The 21,548-nt window shown below is 37.5% G+C and overlaps 1 protein-coding gene and 1 non-coding gene across 14 annotated transcripts in view; one reads left to right on the top strand and one right to left on the bottom strand.

The window, feature by feature from the left end:
- The window catches only part of ZPLD1 (zona pellucida like domain containing 1), a 451,025-nt gene that overhangs the window by 142,438 nt on the left and 287,039 nt on the right, over positions 1-21,548 (bottom strand). The gene's annotated exons all lie outside the window — the stretch shown is intronic.
- On the top strand, positions 8,337-8,466 carry LOC116277702 (small nucleolar RNA SNORA18). The gene has a single exon (XR_004187180.1). It is a non-coding gene; the product is annotated as a small nucleolar RNA SNORA18 (small nucleolar RNA).

Here is a 21,548-nt window from a genome sequence, read left to right on the forward strand (position 1 = left end):
ACTGGATGTCCTCATACTCCTGTATAGCTGACCCATCATGTAGCATTAGCAAGAAAACACAAAACACAGCACACCAGGCCCCATAAGAGAAGACCCCTTATTCTAATAATGTCCCTCCAGCAGCATTTTGTCCCACTGACAATGCTTAACATTACATTCATTGCAAACGAGAAATGTGTAGACAATCCAGTCCATTATTGGAGAGCAAGTGCTGAAGGGTGAAGTTAGAGCTAAGAGGCAATAAGTTGATAACTGTGTTTTTGAACACTTGCATATGTTGTTCATCAGTGTTTGCAAGTTATCTGTTCATGTCATTACCTTATTTTTCTCCTGAGAAGATTTTGTATCTTTTGTTTCTACAAGCCCTTTACATGTTAAGAATATTAACTTAGTTCATCATGTATATTTTGTTTATAGTTCCAGGACAAAGATTTATATTTTTGGTAGAAAAATCTATTAATATTTTCCTTTAGACTAAGTTTCTTTTGTCTATATTTTATTCATCTATATGCTTAGAGATAGTTTTCCCTACTTGCACTCAGAAAATAATAACCTACATTATCTTCTGATCTATTTTCCCTCCCTTTAAAATTTAACCCATAGGGAATTTTCTATGTATATGACATAAGGTAGAAATCTAATCTTATTCTTCCCCAAATGTTTTCTAATTATCTCAAAGGCTAAATGAGCTATTATTTTCCCCTCTACTTTTCTTTATCTAATATTATTAAATACTTATATTTATAGATAAGAAAAAAATAATTATATAGATACCTAAGGACTCATCACACATAGGTAACAGATGTTACCATAATACCTTGTTGTCTTAAAATACTTAAAGGAAACAAAATGTTATATAAAGAGCTATAACCCCTCTATCTTGTTCGCTGCCTCATTTCCTAGAAGTAGCTAACATCTTGAAGTCTGGATGTATCTTTAGTAGATACGGTTAATATTTTTCTTACATGTTTGTGTACAATTGTACATTTAAGAAATGTATGTAAATGGTATACTCTACATATCCTTAGGCAACTTTTTATTTACTCGGCGTTGTTTTTCAGATGTATCCGTGTTCACACACAGATACACACACACTTCATTTATTTTTAATATGTGTAGCATTCTATTTTTATAAGTAAATCAGTTTATTTGTCCATTTCCTACTACATAGAGGCCATGTCATCCAAACCGGCTGTAATGATTTACCCTCTCAACTACAAGCACATAGGGATGACCATTGTCATAGCCCCACAGATTGATATTGTCAGAAATTTATTTCTGTGGATCTGTTGGGTATAGAATGTTATCTCATTTTTATCTTAATTTATAATTACCTGAGGACTAGTGAGATTATATGTACTGGCCACTGAAATTTACCCTTCCATGAATTGCCTTTCATAAACTTTGCCCATTTTTCTTAGAGAAATATTCAACCAGGAGGTCAACTGATTTGGTATGGAGAGCTCTGGGGTGAAGGTAGACTAATTTGCACAGACAGCCCCGGCTCCTTCCAAGCGGAAAATAACGGAATTATTAAGCTATGTGTCACAGCAGTCTCACAACATTGCTGCACTTCTGGAAATGATTACTGTAGTACTAACAGTAGTAGCAAGAGCATGAATTTTCTACAAATCTTTTAGGTGCCAGGTACCCCGCTTGTTATATGCTGTCTCATTTGACTTTCACAAATATGTGAGATAAATTCTGTTGTCATCTTTTTTTTATAGATGAGGAACCTGAAGCCCAGAAAGTTAGATAACTTGGCTCAAGTCACATAACCTAAAAGAAGCAAAGGCAAAATTTAGATCCAGTTCACATGGCTCCAGAATTCACAGTCTTAACACATCTGTAAAGTATCTGTAGGGAAGTCAATTTAGGGACTTAGACTAGAAAGGAATTAGCATCAAGTGAGGCACTTCTATGGAACTGGATAGAAACAGTGTTCAACAGTGATACCTTGTGACAATGAGAAGCCATAAGTAGAGGACCAATGTAAACTTGCAATTGTCTTTGAAATATCTTTGACAGCCTTTGGTCTGAGAAGGCCACCTGAACAATTTAGGATAGTAGGGAAGGAGAAGCACTCAAATGGAAGATCTTGGACTTCCTGCTAATAAAGAAATGTTGTTGCTTGGATCAACACTCATGAAAACAAAGAAGATGTGATATATTGCTACTCCTAGCTGGCGAAGTGAGTCATTTTGTATACATAAACCTAATCTATAATGTATATTCATACACATTAGTAGATTGTGGATTTATAACATCTTTGAGGGAGGTGGAGACGTTTGGAACGCAGCCATAGCCTTTTGAGTTGATGGAACAAATGATAACTAGGCTCTGCTATAATACAATACAGGAAGTATTGCCAACTAGAAAGGATACATCTTAGGGCAGGGCCACTATGATATTTCTTATTTTCTTACTTTAGTATGTCACTTTGAATCAGAGACTAGCCAATGACTTATAATCTAGTGTAAGCTTCCTAATCTTTAGGTTTTTTTCTATTCATAATTTATCTAGTACTGATTTTAAAATATTTAAAGCATCATGCTATTCCTTTTTGTTTGAAAAAGAACAAGAGTTTAGAATGAGCTTTACAATTTTATTCATGAGATCTATCCATCTTATATCAATAGTAACTGCTCAATTATAATTAATCATTTTAGAGAACATGTTATTGCTTCTTATAATTCAGCTGCTACCCCTAATTTTACAAAATGCATTTCAATGAATTCCCATCTATACTGTTGTCATATTTCCATTTTTTTAAATTTCCTTCTTAAATCCTTAGGGTTGAAAAGAATCTTAGAGATCCCCTAGCCCAATTTTAACAATAAGAAAATTGTGACTCAGGAAAGTTAAGGGTTTTTATCAAGATTTTATATTTTATTAGTGGCAAACCTAGGGCAAAAAGCCAGTTTCTAGACTATTCCATCAGTGCTCTTTCTACTACTTATAAAACTTCTTCCCAAAAACCCACCTAGAATCAGAAAAAGCACATCCCATTCACAATATGCATTCATCATTTTATTTTTTACTAAGTGAAGATAGGAGATATACATATAAAATATCTAGTATCTAAAATATCTAAATATATAGATAGAGATATAGAGATGATAGAGATATAGGTGTAAATATATCACTTATATATTTTAACTTTTTGCCTCTCCTCAAACTTCCTCCCTGAGTTGCTACAAAGAAGGTAGTCTCAATACCAAACTGGAAGGAGGATCCCAAGCATCTATTGTGTGTATATGCCACATTTTATTTATCATTTATCCATCAGTGGACGTGTGGGTTGTGTCTACGTATGGGTTAATTGTGAATAATGCTATGTACATGGGTGTACAACTACCTGTTTGAGTCCTTGCTTTTATTGCTTTTGAGTATATACCTAGTAGTGGAATCTATAGATTATTAGGTAATTCTATGCTTAATTTTTTTGAGGAATTGCCATACCATTTTCCACAGCAGCTCTGTAATTTTATATTCCCATTAGCAATGCAAAAAGTTTTCAATTTTTTTACATCATTGACAACACTTTTTCTATTCTTTTCTTTTCTTTTGATCAAAAGATAAATATCTGTCAGCTGGGAAAGAAAGTATTCCTCTATTATTACTTTGATGAAATCATTCCTTCCAGTCTCTCTAGTTTCTCCTGATGCACATTTTACTGGGTAGATATTGGGATTTCTGAACATCTTACATGTTCTGTGAATATCTGCACTGAATGACATCCTTTCTTCAAAGTTTCTTCCACAATATTCATCTCTGTCTTTCTGCGCTGCATTCTGAGAAAACTTCTTGGCTTGATCATCCATAAAACTGATTTGGTATTCAACCATTTCAATTCTAATATTGTTTTTTTTTAATTGAGATTTGTAGGAAATTTGTGTGATTTATTTCACCAGTTGGGGAGTATGAATTAGTCACATCTTTTGTATTTTTTAATTGCTCTTCAGCTGACACCTAACTAACCCTTTCTTGAGGTAGTCCTGCTTCTCCCTAAATTTCACAAGAATCTAAACAGTTTGTTCCAGTCAAAGGTCTTAGTCCTTCTGTCAATCAGCTGATAGATAAAAACTTAAGTGTCATGAGTCTACTATTACTTCTGTCACTGACACAGATGGACACTTTTGAAAATTACTCTTCCACCTTGTCCATCACTGCAGTTATGCCTGCAAAAGTACAGGTCTCTGCACAAGCTTCACTGATGCATTAGACTTAATTCCAAGAATGTAGGTCTTTCAGCTCACATCCGAGCTTAATCATTATTTGCTTCCATAAGCAATTTGCCTGGATGGTTGGGTTCATAGGTATTTCTGGTCTGTGCTGCATAATATCTCATACCCAAGCCTTTCCACGTTAACGTCTCACTTTAATGTTGACCCTTGCTCACTTGTCCAATTATACCTCCTCCCATAGAGAGTTCCTCCTGGGGAAACCTGGACTCCTTTGTGCCACTGGACTTTTCACAGACCTGGTCAGAGTGGTGCTAACAACACTGAACCTCAAAAGTTAAAGAGCTGACTTTTCCTCTTGGGTAATTCTTTCTTCCTTAGGCAAATATCATCATCTTCTCTCCAGTAATCAACCCAGCATTCCAAGGTTGCAAGATTAAATGCAACTTTTGTCAGCCAAAAAAGCTTATATTGTTCTCTTTAACCTGGGAAGCAAGTTAATTGTGTCTATTCAAGTGACCTTTTTCTGAATAAATATTTGCTCGACTGGTCTAGTCCATAAATATGAAGACACTTTAGGGAATTAAGAACTTTGCATTCTACATTATCAGTTGCACTGCCACATTTATTTCAGCAATTGTGTAGAGGTTTTCAATTTCTATAAATTCTCTCTTGTACTTCACCTTTTCTTAGCAGCCTATTTTAGCTATACAAATATAGTGACCCCCCCCCCAAATCTCTCTGGAGATTCTGATTACATTATTTTAATAATATTTTTTATATTTCCCAGGAATCAATTTCCTCAAGAATTACTTCAATTTGCTCAGTTTGGTAATTCAGTTTTTCCCTTAAAAATTCCAGGGCTTCTTAATTGTTCACTTGTAAGTGAGGGTTTAAGATGATTAATATAGGTGGCCAATGTGAATACCACAGTTCCCTTGATAGTAAATTTGATTGCAAATGACAGAAGCCAAGGCTATGGTGAGTAAGCTGGGATCTGTCATCAGAGATAGCTCTCTGATAGGGTGGGTAGGAGCTTGCTGTCAGGATGCAGGAAGGTTTACCCTGTTGGCAGCTGATATTTCATGGGAGCACCACCCAACTTCTTTTAGCACCAGTACTCACTTTAAATGTCACCTATCCATCCCCAATGGCAGACTCCATTCATCCCTTCATTAGGTTTCAAACTGTACCAGCGCTGTGAGAATGGCTCAGGTGTCTAGAATGTCCCAGTTTTATTGGTCTCCCTACTAAGTGCCCAAAAGAGCATTCCTGCCTCTAGTTCCTAATTGTTATGATCTTGCGGTTTTTCCAAATTTCTGCTCAGAAAAAAGAAAGAAAAAAACTCCCTTTTTTCTCCATTACTATTCTCTTTCATTTGTATTAGCTACATTTATCAGTTCTATTTGGTTCCTATATTGATCCAATCCCATTTGCTTTATATCTTCCAGAGGTTTATTGCCTTTGCTGGTCTAACCCTTCACATTTCCTAGTGCTGGTACATTGTTTTTCTTATTTTCATATGTATTTACTCATTCCAGTGGAACTTCGGGGACAGAAAGTAAATGGGTATGCTTAGTCACCTAGGTGCACTTAGCTACCAAATGACTTTTTCTCTTTGTTATTTTTCCTTTTTTCTTATTTACTTTTAATTTTATTACTCTTTATTTAGTTTCTTTTGTTTTATGCAAATACCTTTTAAGAAGCACTGACATAGAAACTATGACTCGTTTATTTTAATTGTGTTTTTGCCATTTATCATTGCCATTATTAAACAGTGCCTGGCACATGGTAGGTGCTTAATAAGTATTCTTGAACAAATGAATGAAGGAAGGAAATTACCATCACTCTGCAGACTTCAGCTTCCTCCAAAGAAAAATTAAGAGGCCTCTGCAAGTAATAGTAAGTGATGACTCTTTTGGGCTGGATAGAAAACATTTATCATCACTTAACGGGAGGCACCAAGAAAAGAGAGGCCCCCAGGGTATGAGCAGGAATGCAACAAAATGTGACCACATAAGGGGCAACCCAATTAAAAACCTAAAAGCAGACCTTTGACATCAGAGTCTCAGGGAAGTTCAAAGCAATCATCATTAAGGTTAACAATTGACTGTCAGGGGGCTGCAGAACTGTGATCAGGCCACAGGGCAGCTGAAGGCTGAATTAGCCGAGAGCCAGATAAAACAGTCTGCCTTTAGAAGGGCATGTGTTAACACCCTCTCCCTTTTCCTAAACCTGCTTCATAAAAAACTAACCATGGGTAAAACTTGTGAAGCCACAGAGTCTGACAGCCCTGCCTGGAGAAATTCCTCAAGGTCCTGCACCCTTTATCCAGACATAAACCCCCTCTGCCTGCTTGTCCACTGGCTATAAGGTTCCAGGTCCTGTGGTAACACATACACACAGCTGGGGGAACTTGATTCCACATGCAGTCATCCGAAACAACTCATTAGCAATGACATTGCTTGGCAAAACTAAAAGTCAAAGTCATAAGCGATGTCTTTAGTGGGTTCTTTACATTTTGAATCACCTTGTTAGAAGGATAAAATTTTTATTATTCTATTTCTGAGAACCTAAGGAAACACAAGAGTTCACAATCTTCTCATCTGCTTGATATGTTTCCTGCAGTGGTCCTGATGCACCATCACCTGGAGGGCTTGCTATAGTTCAGGATGCTGGTTCCCCCACTCAGAATTTCTAATTCAGTAGCTTTAGGGGAGGATCCAAGAATTTGCAGTTCTAACATAGGAAGCAGATGCTGCTTATCCGGGGTGTTCACTTCAACTCCAAGATTTCTGAGTCTGAGTCTGATGCTTATTTTGACTCTTCAGTCTGTTTTGTTTGGGGGGCGGGGGGGCAGGAGAATGTTTTGTTTTCCTTTGTGCCTTTTGCCATGTCTTATAATTTTTTGTTGAAAGCTGGACGTAACGTATTGGATCATGAGAACTGAGGCCTTTACTGTGAGGTTTTAGGTTTAGCTGACTAGTTAGACTATGCCTAATGTCTGCTATAGCTGGAAGTGTCAGAGGCTTCAATTTCCTCTAATGACCTTATTTTTACCCCCTGTTTCCTTTGAGTTTCCCTAGAACCTCCTCTTTCAATAGAGTCTATGTCTTTCAGCTTTTTCCATTGTAATTTACTGTTATTATATAGGACCCTTATTGACAGGGTGCTAAGGTACTGGGAAGAGAAGCATTCTGTATCTTATGACTAAGTCTCCATTTTTTTTCTAATGGTCCTGAGTCCTGGAGTTGTGACATTCAGAAGTGTTTCTTAACGATTTTTCTACAGCTATGTGAGGCAGAAAGGCTACAGGGGGGCCAGCTGTCTAACTACCCTACTCCACGTTAGATGATGGTCTGACAAAGTTGTTTCCCTGGAGAGTGAGCCTTTGCCATGGAGGACACTCTGGGCATCTGTCAAAATCGTTGCTCTTGCCCTACCCAAAGCACAAAGAGATCTTCCTCTGCTCTTCACTGTAAGAACTTGGTGGGGTTCCTACAGGTAAATGCTATGAAAGTGTGAGGGCTCCCACAAGACTGGGTCCCCAGGAGTTTTTAATTTTCAAGCTTGGGCACAGTCAGTCTCCAGATATTTATCAAATACCGTGTAAGTGTTTCTGCCATGATTGGCTCCAGTGGTTGTGGTCCTGGTGAGCCGTGATTCTCTGTACTCACTTGTCTCTCCAGTTTTCTAAGCAGCAGTCTGCCCTGTCACCTCAATTCTCTGATGCATCTAAGAAGAACTGCTGATTTCCAGTTTGTTCAGCTTTTTTCTGGTTGTGAGGAGAGGAGTGACAATGTTTAAGCATGTTGGGGAGGAAACCAGAAGTCAGGACTTTGGGGGGCTATTTGAGAACCACTGGTTTAATGAGGAAATAACCACCTTCAATCAGTCAAAGAATCTGTGCAAGTTTTAGGATCTACCACATAGTAACTCCAAAACCCACATTAGTTAAATAAATCTTTGTAGCATTTATTTGCCTCCAGCTAACGCCCTTCATATCAAAACAACAGAGTAGTTTCAGAGCAGGGAAATAAGACCTACCACCCATGACTGGGAGACAGTCTCATGACATAAACGATTGAGTCACATCCTCAGGTGTATCTGCTGGGGTGCTTTTAGCTACAAGTATCAAAAAAACTTACTCCAGTTGAGGTCTATCCTAATGGGGCTTTTTCTGAAGACCCACATCATTGGAAAACCTCATAGATTAAATATGTGGTTCACTGTACCCACAGACGTATGTGTTAGATCTGTGGGGAAGAACCATGAGGCAGAGCTGCTAAAACTATGAAAGACCTAATAGTCAATTATTTTATCCTGGGTATTGGCATATCCCAACAATCTGCACTACTCTAGGGTGTGATAGCTTAGGAGTGAACATGATTTGAACTTATTCGTGTTTAGAGAGTGTCTGAAGTTGAGAACCAGGCAGTTTCATCTACTCTGATCCTGAACATAGCCTTAAAGCACATTGCTTAAAGAAACTGAATCCCAAAGATTACAGGTGGGGAATTTTTTTAAGCAGTTCCATATTCACATGGAGATTAAAAAAGCCCAACTAAGAGAATTATGGACTGACTTGACAATAGTGGATCAAGCAAAACTTATTTTCAAAAGGTCTATCTTGAAGATTATGACTCAAAGTTTGGAGGAACTAATATTACTGTGGAAGGAATCATAACATTTGAAATTCCTTAAAATAAAAATGTATGGACTTACAATTTTGCCTGTTATACATAATAAAAAAATTTTTTTAAACCCTTTACACTTAAAAAAAAGACTCACTCCAACTGGCATGAACAATAAGAGTTGTTCTAACACGGAGCATTTCCAACACAAGGGGAAGTCCAGGGGCATGGCAGGCTTTAGAGTGGTGAACTCAAAGGCTCCCTTATGTCATGCAAGGTGCAGTTTCTTTCTAAACTTCATCCTGCTATCTGCATTGTTCGTCTCATCCTCAGGTCAATTTTCTTCATGTCCCCAAGAAGTTGTGAGCAGCAGTAAAGGCTGCATGCTCCCTGCCATGTCTACTGGAAGGAAGAAAGCACTTTTTCCAAGCTATCAAAGAAACACTTTTTCTTTTAGACTAATTGGGACAACTAAAGTCATATGCTTATCCCTAAACCAGGAACAGATGCCGAAAGAAGCAACTGGTTGATTGGCTTAGGCCTCGGTTGCTGAACAATCATTTCTAAGAGGGAGGAGACACATATTTGGGTTTAACTAGTCAGGAACTAACCAAGAACTCAGTCAATTGTGTAAAACACAAATGGAAGAAAAGTGGAGTGGATTTGGTGGGGATAATCTACAATATTCTATAAAGCAGGCAAAATCTGGAAGGACCTTTAGAGCACAAAACTTTTTAACATAATTTTGACATGTGCTAACACGAGTCTAAATTTGAGAGTATTCAGCAAGCATTCCAATGACTCACCTCCAAAGCTGCTGGTATTAAATACACAAAGTGCCTTGGACATGACATCTTTAACAATCACTGAGGATACTCCTTTAAAGACATTCTTACATGAAATGAAATTCCTTCTCCCTCCTTCAAAATATTCAACTTACTGACTTCACAACTATTCAGCAGGACAAAAAGTAGATAAACTTGAGCATTTCTTTCCTCTTGGACTCCTTCAGAAAGTTGCACGGCATCGTTTTCCTTTTGTAGTTCAGCAATTTTGTTAGTGGTCTTCTTTTTTTTTTTTCCTAAACTGATCATTATGGATAAACATAAAATCTCTAAATAGATTTTCCTAGTCAGTTAACCATATTCTTGGGGGAAAACATAAGGTAGAATCATTATTAAAAAGCATTCTCAGTAATACACACATCTTTATTATGTCAGTCTTTTGCCAAAAAAAAATAAGATTGATAGTAAAATCCACTTAATTTTTTTCTTCACAGAATCAAGCCATCTGCCTCAAAACACACCACCAGCCTCTGTTAGATGAATTCACACATTTTAAAGCCCCGAAGTAACCATCTGAATGGAAATTGGACACTTCTTGTCATTTAGGAAGCTTTTTTAAACTGGAAAGGCTTCTCGTTTGTTCAATTAAATGTGTGTGTATGCAATACACTTTATGAAATTTATCCCAAAACAGCAAGGGCTGAAATAACACTTGAAACAGATGGCACAGCTGCTATATTGAGAGAGCTACCCGTGGACATAGATGGAGACACTGAGGGAACTCTGAAGTACAAGTCAAAATATTGTGCAATCAAGACTCTGAACCACAGCCATTAGGGGTGGGAACTCTTTGTCAGATCCACCCCTTCCCTAACCGAGGTGCGTGGAAAGTGCTGAGATTCAGTCAAGTGGAACTTATTACACTTCTCTGGATGAATTCTTCTCTTCTCAGTTGAGCTTTAAAATTTGAAAATGCTGGATCTGCTGCCTCAGAATTTTCTCTCTTGAACACCATTTAAAAACAGAGCTACATGCTGAAAATCTCATCCCCAAAGGAATGTCACATAGTGGTATGTGCACGGCAGAGGAGGCAAAACAGAGTGTTTTGAGCTGGAGGAGCAGGTGGGGGAGGGACCACAGAGATAGTTCTCTGTGGCTCCAGTTTTGTAAGAGAGGAAACAAAATTCAAAGAAGGTTAAAAGGCATCACCTCCATCCCACCAAACTACTCTCTTCAGACTCATTCCTGGACAACTTTCACCCACATACGGCTTAATACAAGGAAAAGAAAAATGGGATGCTTTTGAATTTTATTTTACTTTGTTTCATTTCATTTTGATTAAGCCTGTCACATCTAAAAAGAAGGCATAATTTTTAATAAGGCAGATTTAGATGGCAAAGTAGAGCAAATACCAATTTTTTTCTTAAAATTGCTTTAAGGTAAAAAATATTTCACAAAAATGGAAGTATAGATGCTTTAATTTCTATCAACAATTTGTGTGTGTTAATGGGATATTTTGGCTAAATTTTTTCATTTTACATTAATCACATAGACACAATGTGCAGCTTATTTTAAAATACTAACACACTTCTACATTTTAATCTAATCAAGGAAGCAATAAGCTCTGATGCAAAATTCTTGAATTCAGAATTCTTGAGTAGGTGAAATACGTCTGAACAAACACACATACACACACACACATAAAGCAGAAACAGCGACCAGGAGGAAAATATTTCAGCATTCATACCAACAATTCTTTTTAAATGCAGCAGTGTCTGGGGTTTGAAAGTTCACACATTTCCCTCTCACTTGTGGTTTTATAGACCTGAATGTTGAAAGCAGATGCCTATAGTTTATTTCAGGGAGATCCCTGAGCTACTGAAAATGACAAATCTCAGCAATCACATTCAGGCTCCCATATTCTTCTTTGTTGAAAAGAAAAACATTTAATGAGAAAAGTAGCAAATAACTAAAGTTTATCCATCAACTTCTCTGCAGCAAGAGCTAATGAAACAGAAATGAGACTACCATGTCCATCTTCAGAAGAACTTTTCCCTAAAAGACTGTTCCTGTATCGCAGTGGGGTCCTCCTGGAGAGAGCAAATTGATTTCCTAAAACATCCTTGGCTATTCCAGGGACAGAATAAAGTTACAGTCTGACATGTCAACCTTCTACCATCTTTCCAAGACCAATCTATACAACTGGAACAAAGGAAGAATTAGGGCAACTTGAGGTCACCTCCGCAGGAAGTTTACTTAGGCCTGAACTACCCCCAACAGTTGGTTCCTTTCCCACTTTTGCCTCACCAATTATTTCACTGTGGCCCTTGTGAGTACATGGTTGTAGCCCAGTCTTTGTTTCCCTGCAAACAGAGCAGTAGTTCCTACAAAGCATAACTGCACATGACTAACTGGCGCTGACACTGGGGCGGGGAGGGGGTGGATCTCAGAATAAGGCTCTCCTGCTCTATCTTTTGCATTCAGGGGAAACAAAGAAAGTTCCTATTGCCCTGAGACGTTTCAGCCTCCGTGTTTCCACGACATAACCTTTTTGACAAGTTTCTGTAAAGAATTTTAAAATCAGAAAAGCTCGAACACATTGATCTTAAAATTTCTTTTAAGTTACTGACATTTCCTTTCTCACATAATAAGTAGTGAAAGCCAGTCAACAGCTCAGAAGTGTTTCTTCCTCTTTGATGTGGTCTTGTGTTAAAAAAAAAAAACAACAAAAAACTCACTGAAATTCATTTCTATAAAGTTCTACATTAGGATGTGTGAGTCATCCACACAAACATACACATTCATTCATATACCCATGAACCAGGGGAGAGAGAGAAAAGGAGAATTTGACTTGGAAAAACTCAGCACAGCAAACCTATCCCTCAATCATTTTTAGCATTTCTGTCTTCCATTGGTGGAGTAAGGTCTTCCCAAGGGCACCATGGAGAGCTAATCCACCCCATGTTCATTCCTGGGAGTTCTAACCTGATGGGCAGGGAACTCACCCTAAGGTAAGAGAACATTCAGGTGCTCCGTACCGTGTGGTGTTGTCTGCAACTACGTGCGGCAAGAGATGGTCTTGGGTGCTGAATTACACGGCATTGCTCAAGGAAATGCATAGACCACCATGTAAAATTTAAGTTGTGTTTCTTTTTCTTCTCTACTATATATTTGTAAGTCATCTGGTTCTATTTCTTACAAGCATGTCCAGACTTCCATACACCATTGAAGACCTTCTCCCACTTCTCCACAGACCCTTCACACAGCAACCTCCAGCCTGAACCATTGCTGGAAGATTATAACAGGAGTGTTTTTCTATGGCGTATTATACCTCAATACAAATCAAAACACAGCAACCCCATATAACATACCAATAAATGAGCCAAGTCAGACCACAGCTAACCAGGGCTTCTGTTTCTGAGGAAAACTGTGAGTTTGCTCAATGACTTCTTTTCAGTTTCCATTTCCTAACATAAAAACATGTGCCCACCTCAGAGCTAAACCTGAGCCCTCCTGCCCAGAGTTCCCATCTCCCAGGTCTTACTACACTATGAACACCACCATCTCAAATAGAGCTCTCACCCATTTGTTCCTCTGCTCCTCAATCTATAATTTCCATGTCACAGGTTAGCATATGCAATTTAATGACTCAGATTTATTTGATTCTGATACTCGGTTTTATGCTATGATTTCAAACCAACGTAAGTTACCAGGGCCAAGTTATTTCATCCTAATTTCATATATGTTTTAAATATCTTACAAAGTATGAAATCACTCCACTTTCTCCAGCTTAAACAAAAAATCTCCCCTCTCACCTCACGCTCAGACACACAGTCCTGTAGTAAAGGGTCAACTTTGAGTGAGCTTATGAAGGGAAATCTAAAGCTAACCAAAAATAAAGAAAATTCTATGATTAAAAAATTCATTTCAAATCATTCAATTCACAAACAGTACATTAAACAATTTCTTAAAAACAAACATCTCATTGCATCTTTCCAATCAATGCCATTCAATCAAATGCATCATTGTATATACAAAGGATTGTTTTCCTCTATACATCTTGGGTGTCTTTGGCTTTTAAAACAGAAGACAATTTCTTGGCAGCAAGCGGATAAAGTTCCATATGGCTTCTGTCTATTTTTTTATTTCTGTTTCAATTAGGATCCCTTCCCATAATAAAAACATGATGAGACTGACAGTTTCCTGCACTGATAGCTAGTATTTTAAGGAAACTTGCTCTTGGTTTTCTATCACTAGGCAGGATAACTCAGGCATAAATTGTTGATCAAAGCTGAACTAAAATTTTAACCACCCTCTTAGGCAATTGTTTTTCTCTGGAGTTTAACTTTAGGAAGTTCTAATATATAAAAGCAATGCAGTATAAATGTCTCCATACCTTAGAAAATAAAACAACTTATTTCCTATTACAGTTTGTTAAAAAATGTTTTCAAAGGGCATGGAAGATAAATGGGAGTTATCGAAAGGCAGAGAGTAGCTTCGAAGAGACAACATGAGTCTTGAGAATGTGAAGGAAAAAATATCATTTAAAACTTCATTTTCAAAAAACTTTAGAATTCCAATTTATCCCAAGATGAGAAATTTGAATTTGCTTCAATGACACAAAATTATTTCTATTACCATTTCCACGTTGCTCTCCATCAGCTCTTTCTTGTAATGAGTCTGATTGTTAGTAGGCTGTCTTCATCCTCATCACTCAATCATAGATACACTCCAGCCAAAACCTACCAGTCTTTGTGATGTGCTTCAGACTTTTGATTTTAAGACCATATAACTCTCTCTTTCTCTAAATCTCTTCAACTTTGACTTCAGAGACAGTGATATGTTTTTTTAATTGAGGTAATTTTAGTTTATAACATATCGTATCTTCTTTATCGATTCATCCACTGATAGGCACTTAGGTTGTTTCCATACCTTGACTATTGTAAACAATGCTGCAATAAATTTCTGGGTACATATATCTCTTCATATTAGTGTTTTTATATACTTCCAATAAATACCCAGAAGTGAAATAGCTGGCTTATGTGACAATTCTATTTTTAATTTGGGGGGGAGGGATCTCCATACTGTTTTCCATAGTGGCTGTACCAATTTACATTTGCACCAACAGTATATGAGGATTTCCTTGTTTTCACATCCTCTCCAACACTTGTTATTTCTTGCCTTTTTTTTATAATAGTCATTCTAACAGGCATAAGGTGATATCTTAGTATGGTTTTGATTTGGATTTTCATAATAATTAGTGATGTTGAACATCTTTTTTATTGAAGTATAATCAGTTTACAATGTATTAATTTCTGGTGTACAGCACAGTGTTTCAGTTTTATATATATATATGTACTTGTGTGTGTGTGTGTGTATTCCTTTTCAGAAGAGACAAATGAACTTATTTACAAAGCAGAAACAGACTCACAAACATAGAAAACAAACTTGTAGTTACCAGAGGGGAAGGAGGGGGTGGAAGGATAAATTGGGAGCTCAGGATTTGCAGATACTAACTACTATATATAAAACAGATAAACAGCAAGTTCTTACTATATGGCACAGGGAACTATATTCAATACCTTGTGATGTCAAACATCTTTTCATGTGCCTGTTGGCCATTTGTATGTCTTCCTTGGAAAAAGGCCTATTCAGATCCCCTGGCCATTTTTTTTTAAATCATTTGTTTTATAGCTGTTGAGTCATATGAGCTATTTAAATATTTATACATATATATTAATCTCTATCAGATATATGATTTGCAAATATCTTCTCCCATTAAGTAGGCTGTCTTTTCATTTTGTTGATGGTTTCCTTTGCTGTACAGAAGCCTTTCAGTTTGATGCAGTCCCATTTGTTTATTTTCACTTTTGTTTCCCTTGCTTGAGGAGACACACTGGAAAGATATCGCTAAGAAGTCAAAGAGTGTATTGCCTATGTTTTCTTCTGGGAGTTTTATGGCTTCAGGTCTTACATTCAAGCTTTTAACCAATTTTGAGTTGACTTTTGTGTATGGTATGAGAGAGTAGTCTAGTTTCAGTCTTTTGCATGTGGCTGCCCAATTTTCCCAATACTATCTATTGAAGAAACTATCCTTTCTCTATTGTACGTCTTTTGCTCCTTTTTTTGTAAATTATGTGCCCCCATATGTATGGGTTTATTTCTAGGCTCTCAACTGTGTTCCATTGATCTCAGTGTCTATTTTTTCCAGTACTATGTTGTACTGATTGCTACAACTTTACAGTAAAATATGAAATCAGGAGGTGTAATACCTTTAGTTCTTTTCTTAGGATCCTTTCAGCTATTCAGGATCTTCTGTGGTTCCATATACATTTTAGGGTTTTTTTTTCTGTGAAAAAAATGTCATTGAGATTTTAATAGGGATTGCATTGAATCTGTAGATTGTTTTAGATAATATGAACATTTTTAACAGTGTTAATTCTTCCAATCTATGAGCAAGGACTCTTATCATGTTGTTGTGCCTTCTTCAATTCCTTTCAACAATGTAAGTTTTTGGTGTACAAGTCTTTCATCTCCTTGGTTAAATTCATTCTGAGGTATTTTATCCTTTTTGATGTGATTTTAGATGCAATTGTTTTTTGACTTCTCTTTCTGATAGTTCATTACTAGTGTATATAAATGCAACAGATTTCTGTATATTAACCTCATATCCTACAACTTTACTGAATTCATTTATTACATCTCATAGTTTTTTTTTTGGTGGAATCTTTAGGGTTTTCCATATATGCATCATATCATGTGTAGTGACAGTTTTACTTCTTCCTTTCCAATTTGGATGTCTTTTATTTCCTTTTCTTTTATGAGTGCTGTGGCTAGGACTTCCAATGCTATGTTGAATAAAAGTAGAGATAATGGGCATTCTTGTCTTGTTCCTCATCTAGAGGAAAAGCTTCAGTTTTTCACCATTGAGTATGATGTTAGCTGTGGGCTTATCATATATGGCCTTTTGATGTTAAGGTACATTTGTTCTATATCCATTTTATTGAGCTTTTATCATAAATTGGTATTAAATCTTATCTAATACTTTTTCTGCATCTATTGAGATGATTATGTGATCTTTATTTTTCATTCTGTTAATGTAGTGTATCCTGTTACTTGATTTGTAGATGTTGAACCCTTCTTGGACTAGATCCCACTTGATCATGGTGTATGATCCTCTTATTGTATTATTGTATTTGGTTTGCTAATATTTTGCTGAGATTTTTTCACTTATGTTCATCAGAGATAATGGCATATAATTTTATTTTTTGTGTTGTTTTGTCTGACTTTTATTTCAGGGTAAATGCTGCCCTTGTAAAGTATGTTAGGGAGCATTCTCTTCAGTTGCTGCTGAGAAATCTGCTGATAGCTTAATGGGGGTTCCTTTGTAGGTTATTTCCCTTTTTTCCTTGTTACCTTTAAAATTCTTTCTTTGTCATTCACTTCTGACAATTATAATATAATATGTCTTGGAGAAAGTCTTTTTGTGCTGGGTAATTAGGTAGTGTCTTAGCTTCATGGACTTGTATATCCAGTTCTTTCCCTGAGTTGAGGGAGTTCTCGGCTGTTATTTACATGAACTCTCTGCTCCCTTCTCCCTCTTCTCCTTCTGGGATACCAATCATTCTTCCATTGCCCTTCCTAATGAAGTCAGAGAATTCTCATAGAATTAGATCTAGTTCTCTCTCCTCTTCTACCTGTGTTATTTCTGTTTCTATCTTCAGACTCACTAATTCTCTCTCCTATATGGTCTTCTCTATTTCCAGTGCTTTCTAATATGTTCTTCATCTCATTTATTGAGTTCTCCAGCTCTAGAATTTCTGTTTGGTTCTCTTTTTGGAGTTTCAATCTTTTTGGTAAAATATTTCTTCTGTTCATTAATTTTATCCCTAAGCTCACTGAATTTTTTTGCCTTTCTAAGTTTTCCTGTAGCTCACTGAGTTTCTTCATGACAGCTATTTTGAATTCTCTATCAATTTGATCACAACAGTCCATGACTTTAAAATTGGTTTGTTTATGGAATTCTGTCATTTTCTTTTTGTGATACCATATTACCATGTTTTTCAGCATACTTGATGGTGTTTCTCTCCTGGTACATTTGAAGTAACAAATCCATTTCTTCTTTAGGTCAAGTTTTTTTTTACTTGATTCAACATAGTATTTAGAGGTCTTTCTTTACTTTTTCAGCAAGTGGCACTATAGCACAAAATTTCGGTTTCTCTTATCTGAGCTGCCTCCAGTTATATTTGAGATCAGCATTTTCCATTCTCCACCATCTCTCCCGGAGACGTTGCCGTGCTTTCTTGCTGTCGTTGCTCTGCTTTTGCCTCCCAGGGTAGTGGCGCCTTGCTGCTGCCAGTGTCACAGCCATTGCCAGCACTGCTGCCTGGGGCACTGGAATGGTGGGTGCTTTCACCACGTCTGGGGTTGCACCCTGCTCCCACAGGGGAAAGTGGGGAGACCAGGGTCTGCAGTGCCTCTGCTACCCTTGCGGTTGTCAGGTTCACCGGCGCTGCCACTGCAGGCTGGAAGGCCAGAGCCACAGGTGCTTCCACAGCCAAAGGGACAGGGACACAGGCCCTGCTGCTGTTGCTGCCCACTCCCTGTGGCTGTGGGCACTGCTGTGACTAGAAGGCCGGAGTTGCTGACACAGCCCCCTCTCCTGCTACTGGGTTCTCTGGGCCTGCAGGCTCAGCTGCTGTGGCTAGGGAGCCAGGATCACAGGTCCCGCCTCCACTGTCCCCTCAGTTTTGCCTCCTCTATGTGGTCCAGTCCCTCCTCTTTAGAGACACTGGTATGTGGGATTCTCCAGCGTCCTGGTGTGTTGGGCAGAGGAGCCTTTGGTGAGTTATGGACATTTTACTGGTTGTAGATTGAAGGGGAGGGACAAAGGAAACAGCTCACACTGCCACAACGCTGAGGTCCAAGCTGACATTTCTTGAAATCTTATAGCCATTGTCCTCTTCCAGATCCTAACCACCTTATTCTCAGATAATATAAATTATTATTATTAACTCTATCATAAATGTATTAATCATAATAATAACCTCACCTGCCCAAAATCACTTAATACAAAAATAGAATAATCACAAAAAAATCATATTGATAAGGTCAAATTGAGTCCCATCTCAATTGTATTCAGTTATACCTCAAGTCAAGTGGACCCTAAGTCTGAATTGTGTGTCCCAGAATTGCCTTATGTGCTTAAATGTCACCTACAAATTATTAACCTATGTTAAATAAAGACATAGGTTTAAGTATCTACTTCCGATCTAATGTGCAAATTTTAATATGGTGTTTTGTTCCAAATAGACAGCCTATTATTACTGACTATTTTTGGACATGAAATTCTGAGAAGAAAACAAATTCATTATTACCTTATTTAAAATGAAGCACAAAGAATCCACATCTTCCACTGAAAAGAGTTTCTAGGGTAGTTAGAAGAAGCAAGTGCTAGTTTGAAGGGTGCTATTCAACTTTCCAGTGCTATTACACAATCTTCATGGTAGATAACACTGGAAGAGATAACATTAGTGTCAAGCCATGGAAGGAGAGAATATCTGTAACACTGAATGAAAAGATGTTTAAATCTAATTGTCTTTCTCTTTCACAGGGTCCATCACAACATAGTGGCAAACAGAGTAGCATTTTTATTTATGAGGCTTTCATCTCCTGTCAGCAGGAAGAGTCTGGAAAGCTCTCAGATCGAGATGCTAATCTAATTCCAAAGAAGCTGATGCATTTTATCAAAGTTCTATGAGAAGGATGGCTTATGAATGTGGCCAGATGGAGAGTGCATAACTTTGCAGGGAAGAAATTCACATGAGAATTACAATGAGAGGAAGGGAGGAACCCCTGCAAAGCTCTAATTTCCAACAGCTCCTAGCATAAATTTAACCAAATTAAAAGCTTTTCACATGGGTGCAACTTAGATAGCCATTACTACAAAGAAATGTATTAGAGGAAAAGCTATTTGAATGCATTGAAGTATTCCCAGAGCATACCAACATGGGTGCAGATCATTTTTTTCTATATTCACAAAGACTGCACTTTCATTACTGTTCATTGCTATAGACTCAGAGGGGAAAAACAGTATTTGGGTTTTCCCTCTCAATTAACTTGGAGAGACTTTGCGATGATTGAAAGGCAGAACGTATACTTGGGATATGCAGCTCCAGTTGGGGACTTTTAATTCTAGTGGCAAAATGGCACTGAATGAGATAGCCCACTAGAGAATAGATTTGTCAAATCCCCATATCCCAGGCCAATGCCAAGGGCAGTGGATCCAAGAGTAAGAACACTGCCTTCTGGTTGCTAAAAGTTGGCCAGGAGGACACCCTCAGTGAGTCAACTAGACTTCTTACCAATAGAAGGAAAGGAAGATTTGTCAAAGCTAACAAACAAAGCAGCCTGCCCATGACTTTCTCTTTGGTCTTCTTTCCTTCTCTATGTATTTTCTCAAACTCACTCTTCTCATATATTTTCATCTCTAAAATTAGCCATGTGTATGCCTACCAGCAAATTTTACCACAGAATCATTATCTTCACCAGGCCACAGTGCCACTTCCAAATGTCCGCTATTCAGCTCCACTTAAAATAGGCATTTAGAGCCTCAAATTCAGCATGTCCTAAAACCAAACCCTGGCCATCTGAGCCTGTTCCTCCTTACTTTTCATTTTCTGTTAATAAATCACATTCTCCCAGGCACCCATGCTGAAATATTCCAGCCATCTTTATCCTGTTTATTCCTCTCATCCTAACCCAGTCAATCACTTGTCACAAAATCTGTCACCTTTATGTTTCCCACCTAGAACAACACCCTAAAAATAAAGCTGAAGGCTGTTCCTTATGAGAAGCAGCAAACAAAGGAGTCTGTGGAACAATTGGAGAGGGAAACGCTCCATAGAAAATAGAAGATGAAAAGAGAAAGAGCAGGAGACAGATGGTAAGGAGGAAGGCATAGAGAACAAAAGTAAACTCAAAGAGGTTATTTCTTCTCCTTCTGGAGAAACTGGCAGGTTTTCAAGGTCCCTGAAGTCCAAGTTGGCCACAGCTGAGGAAAGCAGCCTCTAATGATACAAGCAATGGATCTCATAAGGATGGCAGTAGGACCATCTTAGAGATCACAGTAGAGTACTGGGGACGATTAAAACCAAACCAAGGAAGGTGGAAAATTTCAGACACTCTCCTCCCATTCAACCAAGAAAAGCAGGCAGACTTGGAAGATCAAAACTATTAGAGCATGGGGGAGAGGGATTTACCAGCTTCATTTGCCAATCGCTGAAGTAATGTGTTTCAAGTTAGTTAAATCACTTGTAATCATAATTTTATGTTTAGCATATGGGTCTTGCACTTCACATATGCCCAACGGTCCACAAGATAGGGAACTTAACCACAGAGTAGTATTCCTTAAAAGAAATACCACAGAAGATGTGTGCAAAAATTTACTGACATCTGTGCTGTACTTTCCTTAGACAGACGTCACTACCTCATCTAGACAGACTCACTGGCATCCTAACTATTCTCCTGCCAGCTATTCTTTGTCCTCTTTCTTCCCCAGCCAATTTTCCTTTTTTCCTGGACCAAAGCTCTACCTTTTTCTTTAAAGCAACAAATTTTTAATATATTCACAAATTATTTTAATATATGTTAAATAAAAATAATAGACTTTGCCTAATATTCAAAACTTTTTATAAAATCTGGTTCCAACCTAAGCTTCTCTATATCATTACATTCTGAATATTTTATAAATTTGTGATTCAATAAAAATATTCAATAATGAAAATAAATACTTTAGCAACAGTAATCAAATCAACCACATCAAAATACTGATACATCCACCTCTTTCCCAACACAGTATACGTATTCTCACACTTGCTTGCCTTCGTTAATCCCATTTCCTCTGCATAGAATTTGTCTTCCTCACCTCTGTTTCTTGAAATTGT

Source organism: Vicugna pacos, chromosome 1 (assembly GCF_048564905.1).
Source record: "Vicugna pacos chromosome 1, VicPac4, whole genome shotgun sequence".
Taxonomy (NCBI): Eukaryota; Metazoa; Chordata; class Mammalia; order Artiodactyla; family Camelidae; genus Vicugna; species Vicugna pacos.